At 43.6% G+C, this 25,011-nt stretch overlaps 1 long non-coding RNA gene across 3 annotated transcripts in view; it reads left to right on the top strand.

Annotated features, from left to right (window-relative positions):
* LOC139765682 (uncharacterized) overlaps positions 1-25,011 on the top strand; it is a 303,519-nt gene that overhangs the window by 199,929 nt on the left and 78,579 nt on the right. For all 3 annotated transcript variants that reach the window (XR_011716730.1, XR_011716729.1, XR_011716731.1), the window contains exon 4: positions 10,138-10,311. This is a non-coding gene — a long non-coding RNA (uncharacterized lncRNA). The remainder of the gene's footprint in view (positions 1-10,137; positions 10,312-25,011) is intronic.

Raw genomic sequence — 25,011 nt, 5'->3', positions numbered from 1 at the left:
TCTCTCTCTCTCTCTCTCCCCGCACCAGGTGAAGTGTCAACACAGTAATAACAAGGCAGCTGTATCATATATTCTGACACAAAGGAAAAAAAAAAAAAAGTTACTTTGAACTTTCTCCCGCTGGTGAGTTTCAGGGGCTTGGGGGGGCCTTCATTAAGCTGGGCCCCGCCGCGCCCAGAGCTGGACTGGGTGTTCCACCATCGGGAGGAGGTGAGGTGCGTGCGTACAGTCCACCAGCGCCTCCGTAGAGCAACTGGTGCTACGTTGGTCATGGTTCCCAGCTGGTTTTACATTGGTCATGGTTCCCCAGCTGGTGCTACGTTGGTCATGGTTCCCAGCTGGTCCTACTGTGGTCGTGGTTCACCAGCTGGTGCTACGTTGGTCATGGTTCCCAGCTGGTTTTACATTGGTCATGGTTCCCAGCTGGTTTTACATTGGTCATGGTTCCCAGCTGGTCTTACGGTGGTCATGGTTCCCCAGCTGGTCCTACTGTGGTCGTGGTTCCCCAGCTGGTGCTACGTTGGTCATGGTTCCCAGCTGGTTTTACATTGGTCATGGTTCCCAGCTGGTCTTACGGTGGTCATGGTTCCCCAGCTGGTCCTACTGTGGTCGTGGTTCCCCAGCTGGTGCTACGTTGGTCATGGTTCCCAGCTGGTTTTACATTGGTCATGGTTCCCCAGCTGGTGCTACGTTGGTCATGGTTCCCAGCTGGTCTTACGGTGGTCGTGGTTCCCCAGCTGGTCCTACGGTAGTCGTGGTTCCCCAGCTGGTGCTACGTTGGTCATGGTTCCACAGCTTTTCTTACTGTGGTCATGTTTCCCAGCTGGTCCTGTGGTGACCATGGTTCCCCAGCTGGTCCTACGGTGGTCGTGGTTCCCCAGCTGGTCCCACAGTAGTCGTAGTCATGATGACACTATGACCTAAATCTTAAATCCAGGGTTGGGGGCCTTAAGAACTGGCCATCGTTACGACCTTTTACGCGTCGAATATCGTACTCAGTCGTCGTCCCATCGTTCTCAAAGGTCGTACTGTCGTGCTAACAAGTCGTCCTCGCCGTGCTCGTGGGTCGTACTGGTCGTGCTCAGGAGTTAGGACATATTTACGTGCGCTCGCCCCCGAGCGCGCGGTGGTGGAAGCCGTTGGATGTTGCCGGGCCAGACAGAGTTGCGGTCCAGAGTCTAATATCGTGTCCAACAAGTCGTTGTGTCTACAGCTCCTCAGGAAACCGAGGCAAATTATGAACAATTTGCCTGTTTTTCCCGAGGTTGCTGGTGGCTGGATGGCTAGTTTCTGAGCTTGTTAATGAGCCTTTGAATATATAAGTAACTGGAAACTCGGTGGGTGATGTTGCCAGACGGAGTTCTCCCCTTTCTTGCAGATAGAAGGAGAGAGAGAGAGAGAGAGAGAGAGAGAGAGAGAGAGAGAGAGAGAGAGAGAGAGACGAAGGGCGAAAGGTGACAAAAAGATATATATATATTTTCTTCATATTTCAGTTACGTGTGTATTTTGCGAAAATGGCTGTCGTAAGATATGTGCGATTGTGAGCAAAGTGTGGTTCAGGATTTCCTCCCAAGGTAGATCATTTATTTTGATATATTCTCACAATTTTCTCTCTCGCAGCGCATGTTTAACGCACGTGGTAACGGATGAAGACCTAACCAGCCTGACCTAGCCCAGTTTGTGATGACCTGGCCTTATGACCTTACACTTCGAGAGTCAGGGTCGCAGGCTGGGCCATCATCAATCCTATGGGTCGTACCATCATCGCACTCAGGTGTTGTTTACATGAAGGACAAATGAGTATTGTCGGGCGTAAATTAGGGCGTAAACCGAGAATTGTACATCGTATTCATACATTATTTTTTTTTTCTAACTCACTTATTTTCTACCCATTTGTTGCCTATTCCTGGAAAAATATTAAGAAGCCATTATTGCCAGTTTGGTCAGCATTGTACCGAAGGACCTCCACGTCAGCATTGTACCGAAGGACCTCCACGTCAGCATTGTACCGAAGGACCTCCACGTCAGCATTGTACCGAAGGACCTCCACCTCAGCATTGTACCGAAGGACCTCCACCTCAGCATTGTACCGAAGGACCTCCACGTCAGCATTGTACCGAAGGACCTCCACCTCAGCATTGTACCGTAGGACCTCCACGTCAGCATTGTACCGAAGGACCTCCACCTCAGCACTGTACCGAAGGACCTCCACGTCAGCATTGTACCGAAGGACCTCCACGTCAGCATTGTACCGAAGGACCTCCACGTCAGCATTGTACCGAAGGACCTCCACGTCAGTATTGTACCGAAGGACCTCCACCTCAGCATTGTACCGAAGGACCTCCACCTCAGCATTGTACCGTAGGACCTCCACGTCAGAATTGTACCGAAGGACCTCCACGTCAGCACTGTACCGAAGGACCTCCACCTCAGCATTGTACCGAAGGGCCTCCACCTCAGCATTGTACCGAAGGACCTCCACCTCAGCATTGTACCGAAGGACCTCCACCTCAGCATTGTACCGAAGAACCTCCACCTCAGCATTGTACCGAAGGACCTCCATGTCAGCATTGTACCGTAGGACCTCCACGTCAGCATTGATTGCCCATTCTCGGGTCAGCTAGCGCTTATCCAGACGTCTGTCTAGCTGTGGGCGCCTCACCTTATATCTTTGCAGACGAGCCTCTTAGCAGACCTGACCTGAAAATCGTGTGTATCGTACTTCATCGAACCTCAGAATTATGTCTGAAGGAAGCTTTAACCACAGAGTTGTCGATTTTTATGTTGAATATAGAATGATGCGTTTCCAATTTGTCTAGCAGCGTCAGGAACAACGAAAAATGGCCTCGTATGCACACATCTACTCTTGCAGTCACGTATAAATGTACTGAGACCAGAGCCCGTCTACCCCCATATAACACACAGATCCGGTTCTTTTTATCAGTTGCACACATCTTGCCCGCTTGGGGTGTTGATGTCCCTCAAGCCCCTTATATTTCGATCTCTTTGGCTTTGTTACCGTCCTGTTCTCGTACCCTCCGTCACCTGTGTGTCTGCTTATCCTTCTCCTCCTCCTCCTCCTCCTCCGTTGCTGGCCATGGGTCTGTCTGGGGTCGGCCCTCATAGGCTCAAATCCTGGGCGCGTTAGTCTGCCCAGAGCCAATCCCAGATGTTCATCCTTCTTTTGGGGCTGGTCGATGAGTAGGTACCTGCCTGGTGTGTGTGTGTGTGTACACACATTGGAGCAAAGACTGGTACATATATTCAAGGTTAAATGACTGGGCAACACGAGTGTAAAACTCGTCCCGTAAGCCACAAATAGTAATCACACTCGTTTAATATATAACCTGACTCCTCCCTTGGTTGGTGGCTGCAGTGTTGATCGTAGTCATAATAGTGACGATGATAATAATTACGATTTGTATTATTGCTGTAAGTATTACCGGTGAAATGAAATCAGTATGGTAAGAATAGTGATCAACTCAAATAATGATATAAACATTAGAGGACAGCGCTCATAAATATCCCAGAATTGTGCCGAGTAATGTGATAAATAAGAACGAAATGGAAGGGGGTGAGGGGTGGTGGCAAAAAAAAAAACTAGTTCAAAAAACGAGGAGACGAACACGGAAAATGAGGAGCCGGAAATTAACAGTGGTAACCTGACTGAGGCAGTGAAGACGGCAGCGGGCGAGGCAGCAAGAGTTTTCAAGGGTACACTAGACTACAAACAAATTGATATATATATATATATATATATATATATATATATATATATATATATATATATATATATATATATATATATATATATATCCCTGTGAGTCACCGGGGAAGTGATACACAATAAGTTCCCAAGTGCACTTTCGTTTAATAATCACATCATCAGGGGAGATACAAGAAAGACATGTAAGTCAGTTGATATACAACGAGGAGACTTAACTAGGACGCCATTTGGTAAAGAAGTGACTACCCGAATGGGTATATGTGTGTGTGTGTGTGTGTGGTTCTGGATGGTGAATACATACAGGTGAGAGCTTCCGAGTTTTATTCTTTCTAACGTGCCCTTAGGAGGCTTGTGCGCATACCGAAACGATAGAATTTAAACTCACCTGTATTCGCTCACTGTCTTCATCCACACATTTGTCGTAGCGAATCATACAGTACAGTCGTATGGACTGGCCGGAAACAGCCCTTGCGTCTCACGTGCGGAACGCATTTCAACTACCCTTATGACGTAGAGTCTTAAACTGTATAGTGGTACTCGTGCTGTGAGATGCTGGCGTATGCGCTGGGTGAGCGCGGAATGACAGTTTGGAAAGTATACTGTCAACACGACGGAGGAGATGGGTTTTTGAATGGGGTATACGAGGCATTGGAACAAAATATGAGTGTTCTTATCAGATAGAACCCTTGAACAAGTGAGCGCGCGTGTATGGTGTTAGAAATAAACGCTTGAAGTTGTTTTCAAGATTTTTCGGCAGATGGCTCTATACTCTGACTTTAATGGCCTCAATGATTCTTCTAGCAGTTGGTAGGCCTATAGCCACACAATAAGCAGTGGTTAACCATGAAATAACAAGAAGAAAATACATTGAGTGATGAAAGAAAACGGAAGACATAGACGTATTGATGTTACAAGATACGAATACTAAGAAGGGAGAACGATAAGAACGGAGAGCATTATGGTTGGTTGACTGCTGGAAATGCGATTTTCTGGACAATATTTAGAAAACGGGCTCTCCTCTCTACTGCCAACTTCCTCCTGTAAGCAGCATAATATTTACACCAACAATTATAAGTATGTCGTACAAATGCCTTCTCCCCTCTTCTACCTTTCGATGGTGTGATCACCTGAATTTCTTGTCGTGTTGCCTGGAGAAATCTAGGTATATTCCCAGACCTCTGCTTACTCTGTTGAAATTCGAAGAAATTTGGTTATTTGGGTTTTTAGGCCTATCGACTGCAAGGGTCATTTAGTCCGTCCAAGTCGAGGTATAGCCGACAATCAAGGTATCTTGAACACGATCTTCAGGCGGTACGGATCATTATAATGCCATACACGCTCTCTGCACGTACGGCGCTTTGAGAGGGGGGTTGTAAGGCGATACTGAACCTAGATTGGTTGGTGTTTGCTGTATTTCAGGGAATGTTGCACAGTTGATTCGCAAGAAATTAGAATAGCCAAGTAAGAACTAAAATATCTGCAAGGGTGAATACGGTGATAATATTTTAAAATGATGTTGCTGTTAATTATTTTTTTGGCAATAATGATTTTTAGGGTAAATTTTTAGAATATTTTTTTTTTTTAACAATAACGGTGATTATTAGGGTAATGATTTAATTATTGATTTATCGCTAGTAGTGAGCGCACCAGCACCCATGGTGTCAGCATAGGTCACCAGATGCAAGATGCTTTTGGGCGGTTGAAGGCTTGTCTTCTGTGGAGCGTTAGGATGCCAGGGAACAAACGTTCTTGGTCTTTGGTTGGGGTGTGTAAGGATGCGAGCGAACATTCCGGTCTTTGGTTGGGGTGTGTAAGGATGCGAGCGAACATTCCCGTCTTTGGTTGGGGTGTGTAAGGATGCGAGCGAACATTCCGGTCTTTGGTTGGGGTGTGTAAGGATGCGAGCGAACATTCCGGTCTTTGTTTGGGGTGTGTAAGGATGCGAGCGAACATTCCGGTCTTTGGTTGGGGTGTGTAAGGATGCGAGCGAACATTCCGGTCTTTGGTTGGGGTGTGTAAGGGTGCGAGCGAACATTCCGGTCTTTGGTTGGGGTGTGAACGTTCTTGGTCTTTGGTTGGGGTGTGTAAGGATGCGAGCGAACATTCCGGTCTTTGGTTGGGGTGTGTAAGGATGCGAGCGAACATTCCGGTCTTTGGTTGGGGTGTGTAAGGATGCGAGCGAACATTCCGGTCTTTGGTTAGGTAAAGTGTTGGGACAAGGGAAAACATTCTCGGTATTTAGCGGGGGTGTTAAGGGAACAACGCTCCTGGAAATGTTGAATTACTCTATGCTTATGAACAGGACGGACTTGAGCTGATTTTCTGTGGATCTCAAGATGCCTTTATATCTGAAAGTCCTCAATTTTGCTAAGAAGCTATTATCACTGATGTGATTACGTGTGTTCAGTTACAGAGTGAAGTAGCAACAGGTATAGTTCGCCTGTGTGTATTCAGGGGAAGACTTTAAAAACTACAAAAAAAAAAAACTTAGCCCTTGTTCGTCGTATAGTCATTTTTTTTTTTTTTATGTATAATGGTTTGATACCCGACATGTTAGTCTGGTTGGTATAATACTTCTTTACTGTAGTGGCCTCAGAACACTGCAAATGGATGGACGTGTCTCTCATCCCGTGTTGTGAGGTTGGGAGACAGCGGGATGTGTCCCCTCTTCCAGCGTTGTCCATTCGGGGTCAGAGTTTAGACGGCTAGTGAAGAAAATAGCAAGAGACGAAGACAAAACTGATTCTCTCTCTCTCTCTCTCTCTCACACACACACACACACACACACGTGTTTTCATGTCGAGTACAAGGCTGCAGCGCAGGAACCTGGGTGTAGGAAACAACCCGTGACCTCCTCACGTACTGGTCCTGAGATAATATCCAAGACGCCTTCACCCCCACCTCCTCCTCCTCCTCCTGCCGGGGCTAGACTATTACCACTCTTGTCCCTGGGTTAGGTTATGACCAACTGGGACGTCCCTGTGGTAGGTTACGAACACCTGTCCCACGGTTAGATGTGGATTACCTGTCCCAGGGCTAGCTTGCCACCACCACCACCTGTCCCTATGCACTGTCACCACTCGTTCTCAACTTCGGATACTAAGCTACCTCTTGTCTGGGTGTTGTTACCTATCCTTCTGGGGCTAGGCTACCACTTGTCACCCTCATCATATACCTAAGTTTCGTTACTCACAATATCGCCTGAAGAAGGCGTGTAGTGGCAAGGGAATGGAACATAGCATCGGTCGTGCGTAATTTTTTTTAAAAGAGGAGGTAGAGAGATTGCGTCGAACTACAGGTCACACCATTCAAAGAAGTCGGCCCAGGACACACACAACTGGCTCATTTCCGAGGAATATTTACTTCACTGAAGCCCTTCGGGTTGAGAGAAGTTGGGGATAGAAGAAGCCTCGCGCGCGCGCCCCCGCTCGTAACTAGTGTGTATACCGACGCGATGCTTTTTTGTATTCAGACACACACTTGCAATTACTTGCTTGTGCTTATGGGGAATGCGTGGTATACTCGTGAGGTCCCATCATGTGTTAAACTTCATATGTTCATCGTCCACGCTGTTGAAAAATTCCCCCAGCCCTGTCATTATCAACCACCTCGTTTAACTTGTTCCACTTCCTTTTCACAAGAAATGTTTTTCCCACATCTTTCTCGATTTTTCTCTTACCCAGTTTCCTGTCATGACCTATACTTGTGGTTTTCCTCTTTATTTCGAAGAACTGTTGTGGGCTGCCATCATCGCGACCTCTGGAGAAGTTAGAGTGGGTTATCGTGACCCCTCCCTTAACCTCCTTTCCTCCTGTGTGTGCGCTTCGATGGCTCTCCACCGCATAACCGCATCACTCTTGATTGTGGCGCCAGTCTAGCTAGTACTTAAGTGTGCTTCCTCGTTAAGTGGAGGCCGGACATGTCTTGTGTACTCTACGTAAGTGGATCGCATGCGCCTCATATATATATATATTTTCCTATGAGTCCACGGGGAAAATGAAACGCCCGTGGACTCATAGGAATATCTTTATCACGCGCAAAATTGTGATCCTTTCCAACATATATATATATATATATATATATATATATATATATATATATATATATATATATATATATATATATATATATATATATATATACACACACACACACGAACAAAGTGCATAGGAACACACACCTTCATAGAACATACAAACCTCTAACAGCCGGGATCGAACCCGGGACCCCTGTGCAACAGGCGGGAATGCTACCGCCAGGCCCATACCCTAGCGGTAGCATTCCCGCCTGTTGCACAAGGGTCCCGGGTTCGATCCTGGCTGTTAGAGGTTTGTATGATATATTATTGTTGAACGACTCTTTGGCCTTGTACTTGAGGACTGCTTTGTAATGAGGTTTGTCTGTCACACATGGCATCTGACGTGTTTTTTGTGGGTTGAGTTTCAGGCTCTGTGTCCACTCTTCGCTACCTTTTGCTAGATGATCCTTGAAATATGTTCAGCCTTTTGCGATGCCTGAAGTCTAGTCTGTGTTAATAATGGTTTCCCCCATACGCTTATTTAGATTCAATTCCATTTTCCAGTTATGATGACACTGTTGTTAGTTAAAACACATGGTCTTGTTGAAATGTAATTGAGAGATTGGTAGAATGTTTGCATGTAATTTTTGGACTGTCGGAAGACTTTTTTTTTTTTAACTCTCCTTTCACGAAGAAGTTAAGAGATCCCGACTGCATGTTACAGGAAGACTCCTTTTCATGAATGAAAAATGTATCTTAAGTGGAAACAGAGGACGCATATAGAAAAGGACGGCCATACAAGTTGAGTGATAGTAGCAAATGGAGTTTCTATGGGCTAGTTTTGAGGTCACCATTATCCAAAGGGACATGAGTTAATTCTCTTGATGATACCATGGTTTAAAAATAGAGCACAGAGCAATTTAAGGATGCAGGAGCCGTGCGACGTAATGAAGGTGTGGTCGCACACATGGCGAATGAAATGTAATCCAGAAAAACCTAATTAATATGGGGAAATAAAGGTGAAAACAGAAATAGCTGTGACCATCATCAAGGGGGAATCAATTTAATGAAGTGTTGGCAGGTGATGTAATGATTAAATGATGATCAGAAAACCACGTTAGAAAAGTTGTGATGGAGCCATGCTGAATTTAGGCTTTGATTTGCTTCAAGGTACGTGGAGAATGAGAGAGGCTCGGGAAAAATCTCTGCGGTATGTGCTCGAATCAGGTTGGAGTCTGCAACGTCTGACTGATCCTTCAGTTAAGGAAGCTCACAGATTTGCTAGAGAGGGTCCAAAGGAACGCGTTTAAAGTTAAGTTTGGAGATCATGAAGATAAGCGAAGAGATAGGAGGTCTTTGATTGCTCCTTTTTATTTTCTCTATCTCTGTTTGGTGGTACTGAAGGGTAAATGAAAGAAGGGGTTGTGGGAGGAAGGTCATGTGGAGAAACAGAAGATAGTTCAAGAATGTACTGACAGGTTTGTTGAAGGTTGTAGGTAATTTGTTGAATATGTATTTTTAGTCCCTTATTTATGTACCCCTGGCATCGTTTTGGTGTGTGTATGTAGGCATATGAGTAAAGACATGTTACATATGTATATATATATATATATATATATATATATATATATATATATATATATATATATATATACAAGGGGCAACACGAGTGTAGAACTTTATAACCCTAGCTAACACACAAGTACATAGTAAATTATACACAGACCAAGCCATAATATACCCAAAAGTCGTACCATCGTGCTCAAAGATCGTCCCGTCGTGCTCTAGGATCGTACCGTCGTGTTCATGGGTCGAGATGTTGTACCGTCGTACTCCAGGGCGTTAACGTCGTGCCCAAGGATCGTATTGAGGGCCTTCAAAAGATTGGAAATAAAATTCACCAGTGACTTCAAATATTACTAGACCAGTATCTGAGGGTGAAAGATGTCGTGCCTAACTTAACGTAGTCTAACTAAACTTGGGTCTGGCTTAATCTTTTTTCAGTGTAAACTAATATTTTTTGAAACTTTAGCCATAAAATCTTAGTTAAACACAACCTAAACGTTCCTAGATAGCAATCCGTCTACCTCTTTGAGGTAGCTTTCTTTTAAAACAATGTTTAATGGTATCAGTGCTAGGAGCCAGCAGTAGTCGTTATAGAAAGAAAAATACATTGGCTAGGCTGTTCCCATATAACTTATTCCATAGGGTGCCACCGCAAGCTTTTTCGTGAATACTACTCGAGAGACAGTACCTGATATAATTACACTTCATAGACACATCAGTGTCACTATAATTGCCTCTGTAACTGGCATTTGATGGACATGCCAAGCATGTTTAGCCTAAGTTGTATAAATTCGTGATCGCTAACCTTCGTTTCCTTTGATTTCAGAGACTCCCGTGTGCCTGAAGGAATGCCGGTTCAGAAGACACACACAAAGGCACGGCAGCGTCTTCAGTTGAATTATGGACTTAGCGAGGATGGCAGTAATGTCATTCCCAGCAAGAGTCGGAATTACTGGGTACGCGACGCTTGACATCCGGACTCCGCCGCATGGCGTGCCGGGTAAGCAATAAAAAGAAACTTCTCGGTATTTTTTTTCTTTCGCACCAAAAGTTGCAGCCGGTGTTATTTCCACTTCATTCTGCTCAATGATTTATGTATGTAGCTTTCTTCACACACACACATACACACACACACTGGTTACGAACTGAAGGTCTACCGACAGCGTTTCGTATCTGTGTTCGTTGAAAGCCTCGTCCGCACAGTTCTTTTCCGAGCGAAATAATGCAGTCGTAGGGCTACGCTACAGTTCTCGACAGGCGTTTGAAATTTTCCCAACTTCGCTTACGACTTTTTAAGGATATTTTCTCTTTTGTTTATGAAAATACGAATGCATCTTAATATGTAAGTTATCTTATGTTTCTCATACACTCTTAATGTATTTCTTATTCTGTTTACGGGCGCACCAAAGGTCATGTGTGTGCTTCTGGTAGCAAAGAGAAGTCTAACCTTGCTGACCCCCGGCATTCCTGGCAGGTACGGTTTTTGTGCCCCCTTTGCGTCCTGGCACACCTGATTGTCACCTTGTGTGTGCCTCGGGCTCTGGGTTGTCGCTCTCTGTGTACCTGGGACACCTAATTGTCACTGCGAATGTACAAGGCACACCTGAGCCTCGGCTCTGTGTATCCGGGGCGCTTGGTTAGCGTGTGTGGACGGGACGCCTGGCTGTCGTTCGGTGTCTGGTGTGTGTGTACCTGGGACGTCTGATTCTCAACGTTTGTATGTGGCACCTGAATGTCATTATATACATATTATATACATGCGGTAACTCTATGCGAACCTGTGAAAACCATCGCAAGCGCCACTGCGTACAAACACCTATTGTGGAATCTGACAGAGGCCCAGAACTGTCTTCAACACGGAGAATCAGAGGGGAATGGAATGGGGAAGGTGACACATATCGGGACCCAAGACAATGACGAACGCACGGGCTGTGAGCAGCGATTTGACATCGTGATCTGATACGGACCCCAAACACAATTAAGTGACAGGCACCCATCATAGCGATCTAGCTAGTCTGAGAGAAGGGTGACCGTTCTAACCTTTACATTTACTGTCCTGATGTTTTGACTTGTTTCCAAGGTCCTTGAATCTCGCCTCAGTTTTCATTCCTTGAGTCAAGTCTTCCTTCTGATCTTCATTTAGGGCTTCGCAGGGCAATATCATTATAAATAATGGCCTAGATATCTCGAAATCCAAGAAGGTTAGGGCACCGGAGTCTGCAATCCAAACTCCCCAGTTTTACCTTTCTTCTCTCTCTCCCTGTTCTCTTATTTCTATCTTCTGTGGATGTTGTATTTTAATGACTTTATGAACCAGCCTCTCCCTTTTCCCTCTTCCACGCTCTTCTTCCTTTTTTATGACAATTTTCCTTGCATCAAGTAACGAAGTACACTTGGCAGTGACGAATCAAGACTGTGTTCCTTCGTTTATTTCAGATTTACTCTACTCCCCTATTTCCCGTTCTGCGTTTAGTCTCCTCACGACCACTGATGTATTCCTATTCAGATGCCGATCTTTCTTCCGAAAATGTTGCTTTGATTATGTATACGAAAAATTCTTCGTCTGTCCTCGCATGGGAATACTACTCCCACATCTTTGACAGTTTTCCGAGTGTCACCATTCATCATTCAAGTTGAGTCTAAATCAGCCCCGCTTATTTAGCTCTCCCAGTGTGGTCTTAAAAGACTTTTACTTACATGCCATACGCCTTAAGCTTTGTTTTCTTCTTCCCTGCTACAGATATTACTTTGGTTTTTTTCCTCCGGAGAACTGGTTGATTTTGTGCCTCCTCTGAGATTAGATTTAACCCTCCTCTCTTCGTACTGTATTTCTATGGTGCGTTTTTGACTCGCTGAGTGAGCATATTTGCACACGCGTGCGTAGGTCATCCCATCTTCGAGGGCGATGAGCTAAAGAGGCACAGATTCAAACATGAAAAAGATCGGGCATAGGATCCCGTAAATGCAGATGCAAGAATTAGACACGCCACACCTATGGAAACGACCAGTTATTTGGAGTTTTATCTTAAGCCTCTTGGTCGTCTTCATATCTTGATCGAGACTACACCGACCCATGGGTGTGATAATGGCCTGGCCCAACCATCATACTCAAGGGTCGTCGTACCGTCGTGCTCGAGTGGTTAGTTCAATTTTCTTATGGAGTGTTGAGCAACTGGACACATTTCATGACACCATTAAATGGTGTTCGTGATGGCATCATTTTATGACTCAGGCTTCAGGCAGCGTTCTTAATGGCAGAGACTAAAGCCACTGTGTTTAGTTTGTTTATAAGAACAGTTGATGACAGTGTTCAGATACAGTCTGTAGACCCGAGTTTATGACACGTCGCGTACTTCATAGATTCTAGTTCAGACGGCTTCTCTTATATGTTTAATGAGTCAGATTTTTATGATCCCTGGTATAAGAATGTTCATTCGTAGATATTGGACGCATTTGTGTTGTTCAGCCAGTGTTCACACTAGCTTTTGCAACCCTGGACACCTGTTTTCAGCTAGTGTTCATAATATCAATAACACGATACGAATGTATTTACCTAGTGTATCTGTTAAGATAAAATTCTGGACACATTTTGCCAGTCAGACATTGTTCGTAATAGCTGTGAAAGTGGTCACATGTGGTCAACCAATGTTCATATTGAGTTACAGCGCTCGACACGTGTTCATTTGTTTTAACGCAGCTTTGAGCGCTAAACATTTGTGTTCAGCGAGTGTTCATCGTGACAGCTGTAACACTAAACACCTGTGTTCATTCGGTATCCACTTAAAACAGCTGTGACACTGTTCACACTTTTTCAGCCAATGTTCTTGGAACACCTGTCAAGTAACATATGTGTTCGGAAGTTAAACACACTGGACAAATTAGTGCCCATCTAATGCTTAAACTTGTGTGTGTGTGTGTGTGTGTGTGTGTGTGTGATTGTTACTCCCTACGTACGTATTCTCGGGAAGTTTCATTGATGGCGCAACTGCGCAGTAAACTTAATAATACAAATAAACAAACGTCTCTTCAGAGTGACCGAGTTTGACACTTATGTGACCCCGTTTATAAAACCCTTATTTCCAGTGGAGTATATGGGCTCGAGAGACACTCTTGAAACACTTAGGTAGGAATACGTATATCTCAAGTTATATCATGTGTCCTCAGGCAAAAAATGGGAGTGTGAATGTGAGAGGATTGTGGGATACACTAAGTACAAGGTAGCGTACGACGAGGCATCGGTTGGTAGGCCTGGTGAGGCTCAACAGGTGTGCGTTGTCTGTACGGAGGCCAGATGATGGCATCCAGCACTGTGTGCTGTAGAGTAGCTTGTTTGTTCATGTCGAGTCTCGTTTTGCTCTGGTGTTCTCCTGCGCCCCTTTAAGTGGAGACTCAGCTGAGGCATTGATGGAAGGTCCGGCTGTCACTTTCCATTTGTTCTAGTTTGTCTTGTGTCAGTAGTCAGTAGTTTTGATATAAAATCCCTTGATTAGTTGTATTCTTCAGTGATTTGAAAATGTCAATGAAGAATTTGAATATATCGAAGTTTATTCATATTTTTTTTTGTACGATGTAATTTATACACTAAAAACAGAGGCGGATATAGACAGACATCTGTCGCTTCCATTTCTAAGTTCTTTACACGCGTTTCAGTTTTTATCTTTCATCAGGCTTGGTGACCAGGACTGAACAGCGTATATCAAGTGAGACTGGTCGGTTCGTTCTGAAGAGTGTGTATTGTTCCCACTGTTGTATGGTTTATGTTTGTAACCATGAAAGCTTGACAGAGTATTGGATCACTTGTATATGGTTTATGTTTGTAGTTTTGAAGCTTAGATTATATTGTTTGTCTGTAACTATGAAGTCTAGCTTTAGTACAAAGCCTAGGTTATATTGTTTATGTTTGTAGCTATGAAGCCTAGTGGTAAAGCCTAAGTCTTATTGATTATTATGTTTGTAGCTATGAAACCTAGTAGTAATTTAAAGCCTAAGTTTTATTGATTATTATGTTTGTAGCTATGAAACCTAGTAGTAATTTAAAGCCTAAGTTTTATTGATTATGTTTGTAGCTATGAAGCCTAGCTTCTCGTTGGTTTCATTATATGAAGCTGGTGATTGTTTTCCGTATTTCAGGTCTTTACTGATAATTTACTCCACTTTTTGTAAGTTTACCCAACAGTTTTGTGTATTCATGATTTATATTTCTATGATAATGTTCGGGCTAGGCTAGTGCATTAGCGATAGACAAGAGAAGTGGGAGAATCAGCGTTTACGCTCGAGGCAGGACGAAACTGACGGTTTAGACTACCCTGATTATTACACAACATTCTTCATTAAAGTTATACATACATTCTTTACACCGTTCACGAAGAGTGAAGTGTTTCATTTTTCGCTTATCGCCTGATTTGCTGTTTTTTTTTCTTTTTTTTTTAACAACGGTTATAGGGCACTCAAGCCCACCATATGGCCTCTTGACGTACAAGATCAGCTCATTTTTCCTAGCTCGTTCGCCCTTAAGTTTACTGACGTACCAGAACAAGTCACAGACAGCGCCCTATGCTCTCGACACCAACCCCTTTTAAAAGCCTTACTACAGACTGTCAGGGGTCAGTCTCTCTGAGTCTCAAGCAGGTTTCCTGTAATGTAGGAGTGACATTCCGCCTCAAGCTTCCCTGTAATAGAAGTCCTCTGCACTCCACTAAGTCGAAATAGAATCAATATTGATAAAGATTTCCCTTTAGACTTTACGACGACGACTACAAGCACTGCGTTAGCACCAAAGCGTATTAATGTTCATTTGTACACTTACAAAATCATTTGCCAAATGTCTGACCATTCCATCAACTTTGAATGGCGGTGAATCATCAGCTGAAGGTAAGTGCGAACAGAAGTAAGGTAATGAGGTGCAGCAGGAAGGTGAGACAGATTACTTTGTGTCCTTTTGAGTTGGCAGGAGGACCCGGGGGAAGTGAAGTGCTTCAGGTACCTGGCAGTGGACGAGGTAGCGGATAGAACAATGGGAGCTTAAGTGAGTCACAGGGTAAAAGAAGGGGGGCCAAATTCCTGGGTGTGTTTAAGGTGTTACGTAGGATAGGTCAGTGTATTTGTGAAGGCAGGGGTATTTTTTTTTTTTTCATGAAGGTATTGTCGTATCGGTAACGTTGTAAGGACGTGAGACCTAGGCCCTGGATGGAGTGTCAGGGGAAAGAGAGAGGTTGGATGTGTTGGGCTTGAAATGCCTGGGGACGGTACGTGGCTCGAGGCGGGTTGATCTTGCAAGGAATGTCAGGGTCAGAGAGAGAGAGAGAGAGAGAGAGAGACTGTGGTGTAATAGTAAGCCTAGTCTGATTGTGAGAGTCCACGAGGGTGTGCTTGAAGTGGCTTGGCCATATGAAGACGATGAACATTCAAGAGCGCGAGAGGCGGGCATCCGATGAAATGAAATTTGATGGATGTGGTGTATAGGGGGCATTTGAGGCGCTCAGGTTAAACCGTAGAGTCGTTAGATATGCGTTAAGAAAGGCTAATTGATCTTTCACGGATTCACCTTAATCCATAAAACCAGGAAGGCACATATAGACTGAGGTGTTATATATAGTAAACATTTACACACATATTGCTTGCTATTAACTGTAACAAGAGGAGAAATAAATCTCAGAACAAATAAATCATCGGGAAGATCTGCGTGCAACCGTATTTTCAAAATCCTAGTCACACAGTCGGGTCTCATGAAATGGGAGTTTGTTAGGAGCCGTAAGGACATGCATGTATTTAGGTACCACATATAGTTGTATCTCTGTAAGATTTTAGGTATTAGCATGTGGGATTGTTTAGCTTTCTTTCATTTATGAGAACTGTGTTCTGAATATACAATCATTTGAGTTCGTCCTGATGGCATTGTTGCGTAACCTGCCATTCAGTTCACAGTCACACCTCAAAATCTACCATCTGTCGAATTTGTTACACTTTACGGTATAGGTATTGCCATGCGCAGCTGTATAGATAAGGTGATGAAGAATTCTTAAAGGTGTGAAGGGTAAATTAGATAGTTATATAAGTCAAGGTAACACGCATTTCCAAGTCTAAAATCAGAAACAACAGGGCACATAGTTTCACATCACAATACATACAGAATATTGAGGATATTGAATGGAAATGAAGTTCCGAATCTTACAGAAACTGACTAAAAGTTAAGCAGGATTTCTTTATTTAAACTAGGGTTATTTTTTGTTGTCCGGGATAACGGTGCTTTGTAATTGTGATTCGTCGAATCTATGATGTTTCAGTATGATGGGTGATTTCACGGATTTGTCAGGTCCTGATTAGTAGCAAAATACGAGAGACATGGATAACCTTGCATAGTTTCTGCTGTTTAGTTCATGTTCTGTAATTCAGTTTTAGCTTATCCATATCTGTACTTCTTACAAAAAAAGTCAACTTTTACTAGTACTTATTTTGTCTTATTTTTCTTTTTTTTTAATGTTTTCAACATATTGTCATTTCGGGGGTGGAGAGAGAGAGAGAGAGAGAGAGAGAGAGAGAGAGAGAGAGAGAGAGAGAGAGAGAGAGAGAGAGAGGATACCTGACGGAAGGGAAAAGTTGACAACAGTCTGCGGAGTTGGCTTTCCACCAGTCGCCGCTACTGCTAACCTGGTCAGGAAGACGGCGAGGGTGTAGGGGTAGAGAGAGAGAGAGAGAGAGAGAGAGAGAGAGAGAGAGAGAGAGAGAGAGAGAGTCTTATAGAGCGAGAGGACCGGAGGAGCATCGCGTCAGCCTGCTACCGGAGACATGCTGTCGTCAACACCGCCTGCCATTGTTCCAACTCCCACCCCTTGACAGCTTCACCTCCCTCGCGATTGCCTCATCTATACTTCACTCCACAAGGATCACTCCCTGAAATTATCGCTATTATAAACCAGCATTATTGACTCTGAGGAGAAAATAAGGCTAGATGTGAACCAGCGCTTTGGCGGTGGTAATGAGTGGTTGGCCCTATCATTACCTCCGGGAGACGAGGGGTTCCGAGCTACTCCCGACCCCACAAGCACATTGGCTTAAATGCACCGGCATTTTTCTCCGCTGCCTTCGATCACATAACCTGTAATTACCTCTTTGCTAATTACTGTAATCACTCCAGTCTGTAGCTTTATCCACGAGAGTGTAATGGATATCGAATGAGTAGCAAATACTGAAACAGGAAAGGCATATTTGTCGTAATGAGTGAGGGAGGTGTGTTTGGGTTAGCGAAGGAGAGTTGCAGGCGACATAAATCGGCGTGTGGCAAGTTTCGCGGGTCGTACATTACACTAGCTCGGCGATAACCTCTATTAGTCGTCTGGGATTCCAAATGGCTGCCAGGGTGAGGATAATGAATGAGAATTACTTTATAACAAGCAATTTATCGTTCGGAGCCAGGATGCGTACCTTGCCATGTGGTGATGCTGGTGTGGTAGAGACGGGTTTGCTGTTGGTGATGCTGCCGTGCACTGATGTGGGGGCTATTGTGGTTGCTGCACTGATGTTATGGGGATGTTATTGCTGCCACATGACGTGAGGCTGTTGTACTTGCGTCAGTGATGATGTGAGGCTTTTGTTAATGCTATACTGATGTTGTAGGGCGTTGCAGGGCCATTGCTTATCAACTCTGATGTTTTGGGGAAGTTGTGGGTTACACTGATGTTGTAGGGCCGTTGCTTGTCATGCCGATGTTATGGAGAAGTTGTTGGTCACACTGATGTTTTGGGAAGTTGTTGGTCACACTGATGGGCCGTTGCTTGTCATACTGATGTTATAGGGATGTTGTTGGTCACACTGACGTTTCGGGGCCGTTGTTTGTTACTGTGATGTTGTAGGATTCTGACTTTCACCTTAAGGTTATTTGCTTCTCATGGAAGAGGAGAGCGTGGGACATTTTGATAAAGCTCTGTTTACAGACAACAGGACCAATAATAATGCATTATGGGTTTTGTTCACCTACATCTATATCTGTAAGTGTAGATATATGCCTCTTCAGATGACTTAGTGAGCGCTTTACTGCTATGCATTTTCTGAAGCCCAAGTCATGTGTATGTCATTGTTTAGCAGCGAGTTGCCCAAGACATTTTCTTTCAGATATATTTCAGTATTCCTGGTTTACGTAAAGTTCATCAAAGAGTTTTACGTTTGGTATGGTCTTTGATATGACACTGACCGATGCTGTTTGATAAAATCATCAATTTGGTTCTACTGGGGGGTACTCGGTCACCAAGCAGTTGCCAATCGCAGTGTTCGAGGCTTTTGTGCAGATGATCGGAAATTTGACTGCTACATTACGATTCTTCAGTACGACCTTACGAGCGTTGAGCGCGATGGTTCGGACCCTCCTGTGAGTATGATGACCTAGGTTTTGAAATGACCCCATTTTAAGGGTTGAGTTAAGGGGGCCATGCCATCGTAACCTAAGGGTCGTATACCGACTTACTCAGGGGTCGCGCTGTCGTGTTCAGGTTACAAGTATTCATGAGGAGGGTAGTGGTGAGGGGGGAGTTATGGAAGAATGTTGTTAAGATTATTACCCTCTTCTAATGTGAGGGTGAGGTTAGGCATCCTTTTGTGTCCTTTCACTAGGCTTACTACGGGGAGGGGGTTAAGCAACGCCAAAACCAGCCTCTCAGTTCCATCCTTCAATTGGGTTTTGTGTGGGTGAGGTTACAACCTCTAGGGTTGAACTCGTGACTCCTTCGTGTGGGGCAGGTCTAGGGTTATTCGATGCCAGGGAATCCCTCCCTCTGTGTGGTGTCGAGTACTGTGGCTTCTTTGCTGCTGTTGCATGGCTGTAAACAGATGCTGCTGGTGCCACGCTGCTGTGTGCTGCACGGCTGTCATGTATGACTGGAACACTGTGGTTTGTCAAGGGTTAGTCTTGTGGGATGTCAAGATTTTCATACTGCTGTTGCCTGGCTGTCAGCGTTTGTATGCGAGAGGTCACAGTGGTGCGCGTTATATCCACGAGAAAAATGAAACACGATAAGTTCCCAAGTGCACTTTCGTGTAATGATCACATCGTCAGGGGAGATACAAGAATGAGATAGAAGACGTAGAACAGTGGATATACAAGTGAGAGACGTAGCTAATAGCATTACTAAACAAGCATTACCGTCGTTATTAGCATATATATATATATATATATATATATATATATATATATATATATATATATATATATATATATATATATATATACATACATATATACATATATATAGGGGATAGGGGAGAAAGAATACTTCCCACGTATTCCCTGCGTGTCGTAGAAGGCGACTAAAAGGGAAGGGGGGGGGGGGCTGGAAATCCTCCTCTCTCTCTCTCTCTTTTTTTTTTTCCCAAGGAAGGGACAGAGAAGAGGTCCGGGTGAGGATGTTTCCTCAGAGGCCCAGTCCTCTGTTCTTAACGCTACCTCGCTGACGCGGGAAATGGCAAATAATATGAAAGAAAAAATGAAATATATATATATATATATATATATATATATATATATATATATATATATATATAATACTGTAATCACATTTAATCCTTTATGTAGAAGTAGGACACAGAGTGTTCACCGGAAACTATAAAGTCATGCATAAACTTTATCAATTCATGACTTTCGCGAGGGAGGGCGCGAGTTGCGGCATACGTCCGAACAGCCACATCCTGGCCAGAAGAGACCGCTGGCTGAGACGTTATTACGGTGAGAGAACTGGCCGTTTTGTGGTAATGGAATGACCCCCGGGTAGTTAGACACTAAGTTTTCCTTCTTACTATTGGGACTTGTGGTGGCTGCGGTGTCGGAGCCTCGTCCCTGCTCTGATCAGTAAGGCTGGTGGGTTCTTGTGGGACTTGAAATGCTGCCGGTACGTTTGCCGCCAGGCTCCGCCACTGCGGTTGTGCGCGGGTCTGAAGTTGGGATGGTGATATTTTTTTGTTTGCAGCGTGAATAGTTTACGTAGTGCAGGTGCTGCTTCTGATGATAAGAACATTATGTTATTAAATACATTTCCTGTTGCTAGTGGTTAACAAACCACTGTTCCTATTTACCCGTCATAGACACCGTTTAAGCCACTGTTGTTATTAGGGTTCTGTTATCATCACCGTTGCTACTTCTGCTTTAACTGATGTTCGTAATACTGCTTCTAGCATTAATGTTATTGGTAACAGTAATACTGCTTGTAGCATTAATTTTATTGATAACAGTAACTAACATCAGAATCCGCAGCTACTTTTACAATACAATACCCCCCCTTGAGGAATGATGACTTTACATTATCCATTTATTTATTTTGCGAACAAACCCAAACTTCGTACCTTCGTTCTCAAGGGTCGTACCGTTGTGCTTAAGTGATCAGCATTATGACGCAAACTTTTTTCTTGCTACAGCAATTTTTACTGCCCACTAGTCAGTCCAACTTTACCATAATTACGCTCCCGGGTCCTGTAACGTGGATGAATGATGATAGATAGGGGGGTTCAACACTTCATCCTGAAACATCATAGATTGATCTTAAAGCAACATAATTACGAAGCATAAAAAAAAAAAGGCGATACTAGATCGCCTACACTAAGGGAAACCAAAGTTTACGTTGAATTGGGATTCGTAATGCTTCGAAGCAGAGAGAAGCTTCGGAACTATAATGCTTCGGAATATCATGGTTATCACAGTCCGTAATCATGAAAAAGTACTCGTCTGCCCTGCAGGCAGGAAAGTTACAGATCCAGCGGCGGATGCGTCGGGCAGGTGTGCAGGAATAACATAACCTTCGACGACCTTCAGTGACAAGAGTATTTTTATGACCGAGAAGACTATTGCTTGTTGCCCCGCTGGTACGAGGTAGACTCGGGCGGATATGGAGAGGCTCCTCCAAACTCGTATTCTCCTGCACTACCTCACCTTATCTAACCATAGAAACCAGTCTGAAACAACCCTTGAGCTTGTCATATATTGAAATGGTGGTGGCAACAGACCATTATGATCTGAACAGATGGTAGGGTCTTTGGAACACCCTTTAAACACGAGTGTACGATCGTTGAGCATGACGGTACGATCCTTGAGCACGATGGCACGACTGGAGCAGGACGGTACAACCCTTGGGTATGATGGTCTGGCATTTGACCTGACCTTTACGGTCAGAGGCCGGGTCATCATACTCACGGGTCATACCATCGTGTTCAGTGGTCGCTTGTGTGTATGTGTGTGTGTGTGTGTGTGTGTGTGTGTGTCATACGATTACACGCTTGTCAGTATTGCAATTCTTTGGTTCTGTCATGTTAAGGGAAATATAATTTCTGGGCTAATTCAACCGCTTGATTAAGGCAAAATTGTTTGTAGATTATGTCATGAAGACTCGGTATTCATTAAAGAAATGGTAATTACATTTTCGAGTGTATAGATATATCTAGTATAAACCTATCCACAAATCACAGAATCAGTAACGCCGTCTTTCGGTACGTGTATCATTTTCATTCGTCGTACCCCTTAGAAATGTTACGGGGAAAAAAAAAAAGAGTATCAAAATTCATTTTCAAAGCCAAGTCAGTATTTTCATAACGAAGATGATGGTAGAAGGTTTGAGTTATACCCCTTTCAGCGCGTCGAAAAGACAACGGCCGAAAAGATCGTTAGCTGAGAGAATTTATACCCTTGATTCCTCCATTCCACCCCAACAGTAGCGGAAGTGTACATTTTCTAAGCTCCATTAACATCCATAATAGGACAGCGTTGCGTGGAGGTCCAGATAAGGTTCAGTGAGGGAAGGCTAAATGGTATGTGGCAATTTGTATGGCCTTGTTGCTGGGGTACACCTCGTAAGACGATATAGAGACGAAAGCTGACGTTTCGTGTGAGCGCGAGGAGGACGTTAATTTTCTGATAGCTCAACAGATGACGCTGGTGTCGCTACCCCCCAGAGATGACATCAGTTTTGTTAGTTGATTGTAGTCGTAGCTTTCCCGTCTTTTTATTAGACTGATTACCTTCCCATATGCGCATGTCAAGTGTAAACAAAATCGGATTCGTCATTTGAGTGTTGTTGATGGTGTTGATCGGTGGTACTAATCATTCTCGACATTTTCTGGACGTTATTACGCTCGTGTTTTGCCAGCAAGCCTTCAAAAATCCAGGTGAGTCTCGTGCTGGATGATGATGCGGTCGAGCATGTGATGGAATGCAGGAATGATGATACTTAAATGTTCATATGATATTCCAGGCGTAACGTATATTGCTTCTAGAAGGTTCTTTAGAATAGTGCGTGCAGATGGAGGTAAATAGTTTAGATACAGGGATTCTAGATCTTAAATGTTCATAAGATATTCGATTCGTAACATATATTGCTGCTAGAAAGTGCAGATTGGGTAAATAGTTTAGGTACAGGGATTCTAGATCTTGATTTTTGACCAGATATGTTAGCACTTATCCTGGCGGCTTTCCCACCAAAATATATTCCGAGAATCAGCCCAAAATTGGTTTTCGTTAGATAATTTAGGTATTTTTACGTTATGCCCAACAGAAGTTACAAAATTTGTTATATGTAATCGGTATAGGTTAGGCTTGGCTAGGTAAGGCCAAGTATTTTAGAATGTATTCCACCCTTGAAAAGTCTCTTGGGGCGTAAACCGTAAAATTGCCGATATTTATGACTTACAACTGAAAACATGATACAGACTTAACCAAACCTATCCTTTTTAAGACTTGAGTTGCATTGCCATTACACAGCCTTACGCCATACAGCTGTTTTTGTTTATGATCAAGTTTGAACTCGAAGCTGTTGAAACAAATCCATGCGTGATCCAAATGATGAACCAATCAAGTTTAACCAGCAGTCAGCTCGTACTAGACCGGTACAGAAATTTATCTTCCGTCTCGATGCTCCAGTCTTCACAAAACCGACAAGAGACCAGTTCAGTTTATAGAATAACCAGGAATACCGGTTGGATAACAGCTTAGGAAATTAGTGAGACCCGGTCAAATATCAGCGAAAGATATCCGGTTTTGTGTATATTTTTATAATTATTGTCTTTTGTCGGTATTGGGCAGAAGCGTTTATATATTAGCAAGGGAAGTAAATGGTGGCTTTTAGTTCTTTATTATCGAATTTATTATTTTTTTTTCTTTTACCCTTACCTGGTGTCTCACAGTCTGCAAATTTTCAGATATAAATTACGAAGTAATGCTTATGATTGGTACATTCGTTTGCTATCATGTTCAGTTCACAGATATATTTGAAATAACGCCACGGCGAAGGGAGCCCAATACAAGGGGCCCCAGAGTATGTCACAAAGTTTCTTTAGTTGAATGACCTAATAGACATATTTGTTTAAGAAAGATCCAGAAAACACCTTGAAAGGATAGGTTTGAGGATTGATCATTTTACCCATTGATTTTCGACAACCGTCGTGCTCCAAGGTCGTACCGTCGTGCTCCAAGGTTGTACCGGCGTGCTCAAGGGTCGTACCGCCGTGTTCCATGCTTTGAAAATGGTTCGTATGGTTTACGGTCACATGTAAAGCATGTGATGAGCATATGCCCTTGGAAATGTCGACAACTTGGCAACCCTGCTTGCTCAAGTTCTCCCAGACCATGACGCCGCCATCACTGGTGGGAATATCACACGTATTTAAGGACTTTTTAAGGACCAGTTATGCGGCAGGTATTTACCATAATGTATGCTATTCATTCCTTGGAGCTAGACGAATTGATGTTCCCTCAGTCTTGCCAACATTCATAATGACAGACAGTTGTAGTAAATGTGTCGGGAGTTTGGGTTGTTTGGATTTGAGTTCCGAGGCTGAGTTTTTTTTTCATTGTTTCTAGTTGTAATAACAATTTATCCAGAGAGCTGTTGCATGAGAGCTTCTTACTATACTCATGTGGTTTCATCGATGTCATGTGTGTGCGTGTGCGCGCGATTCGTACCGAGCACACACACACAGCTAACCCCAGCCAATCCCAGTAAAGACCACGTTGCATGGTTGATAGTGTAGAAGTGGTCGTTGCTACACTTCCTTTCCCATGGGAGCCAAAGGATTTATGAAGTTATTTCCATATATGCTGGGACCAGGTACAGAAGAGGTGGCCCTCACGAAAGGCGTGTGTGTGTACCTTATTTTCAATACTATGTGCTCTTACTTATATTGAAACAACATTGAGTTAGGCTGCCCACATCTGACAGAGGCAGTAGTGGACTTCGATTAGTGTATTATATGTAGTTTTTTTTTTTGGATTACTTTGTAATTTGTATTAGAAAGTTATGTTTGAGGCATTGCTGAATGTAACGACTTAATTACACTGTACTGTCAGCTCTAGGTTAACAATTAAAAGTCAGTGAGTTTACATAGTATTAAAGATTTTTGACCCATCGACCTGTTAAGGAAAATCCTTTGTCTGAATATTGGGGTTGAGAGTGAGGCATGGGACACCTGCCATTAGTTTGATTACGCGCTTGGTCATGACGAGATGCACTCCTCCATGGAAGTGGGGATGTGCGCTTAAGAACTGGTGTAGGTAACGCTCTAGTTTATCCGTCAAGGGAAGCTTTTATGCCAGATGGAGGCCCGGGCTTTCGTTGGAATATCAAGCAAGATGTCTGTGACAAATGACTGTAACCTAATGATACCAAACGTTCCATTCTAATTCTCCCACTCCTCTTCCTGCCATCTCTTTCATTTTCCCTCCTTCCTTCAGATA

Source organism: Panulirus ornatus, chromosome 55 (genome assembly GCF_036320965.1).
Source record: "Panulirus ornatus isolate Po-2019 chromosome 55, ASM3632096v1, whole genome shotgun sequence".
Classification (NCBI taxonomy): Eukaryota; Metazoa; Arthropoda; class Malacostraca; order Decapoda; family Palinuridae; genus Panulirus; species Panulirus ornatus.
Note: the sequence above shows the minus strand (reverse complement) of the source record. Positions and strands in the feature narration are given on the sequence as shown.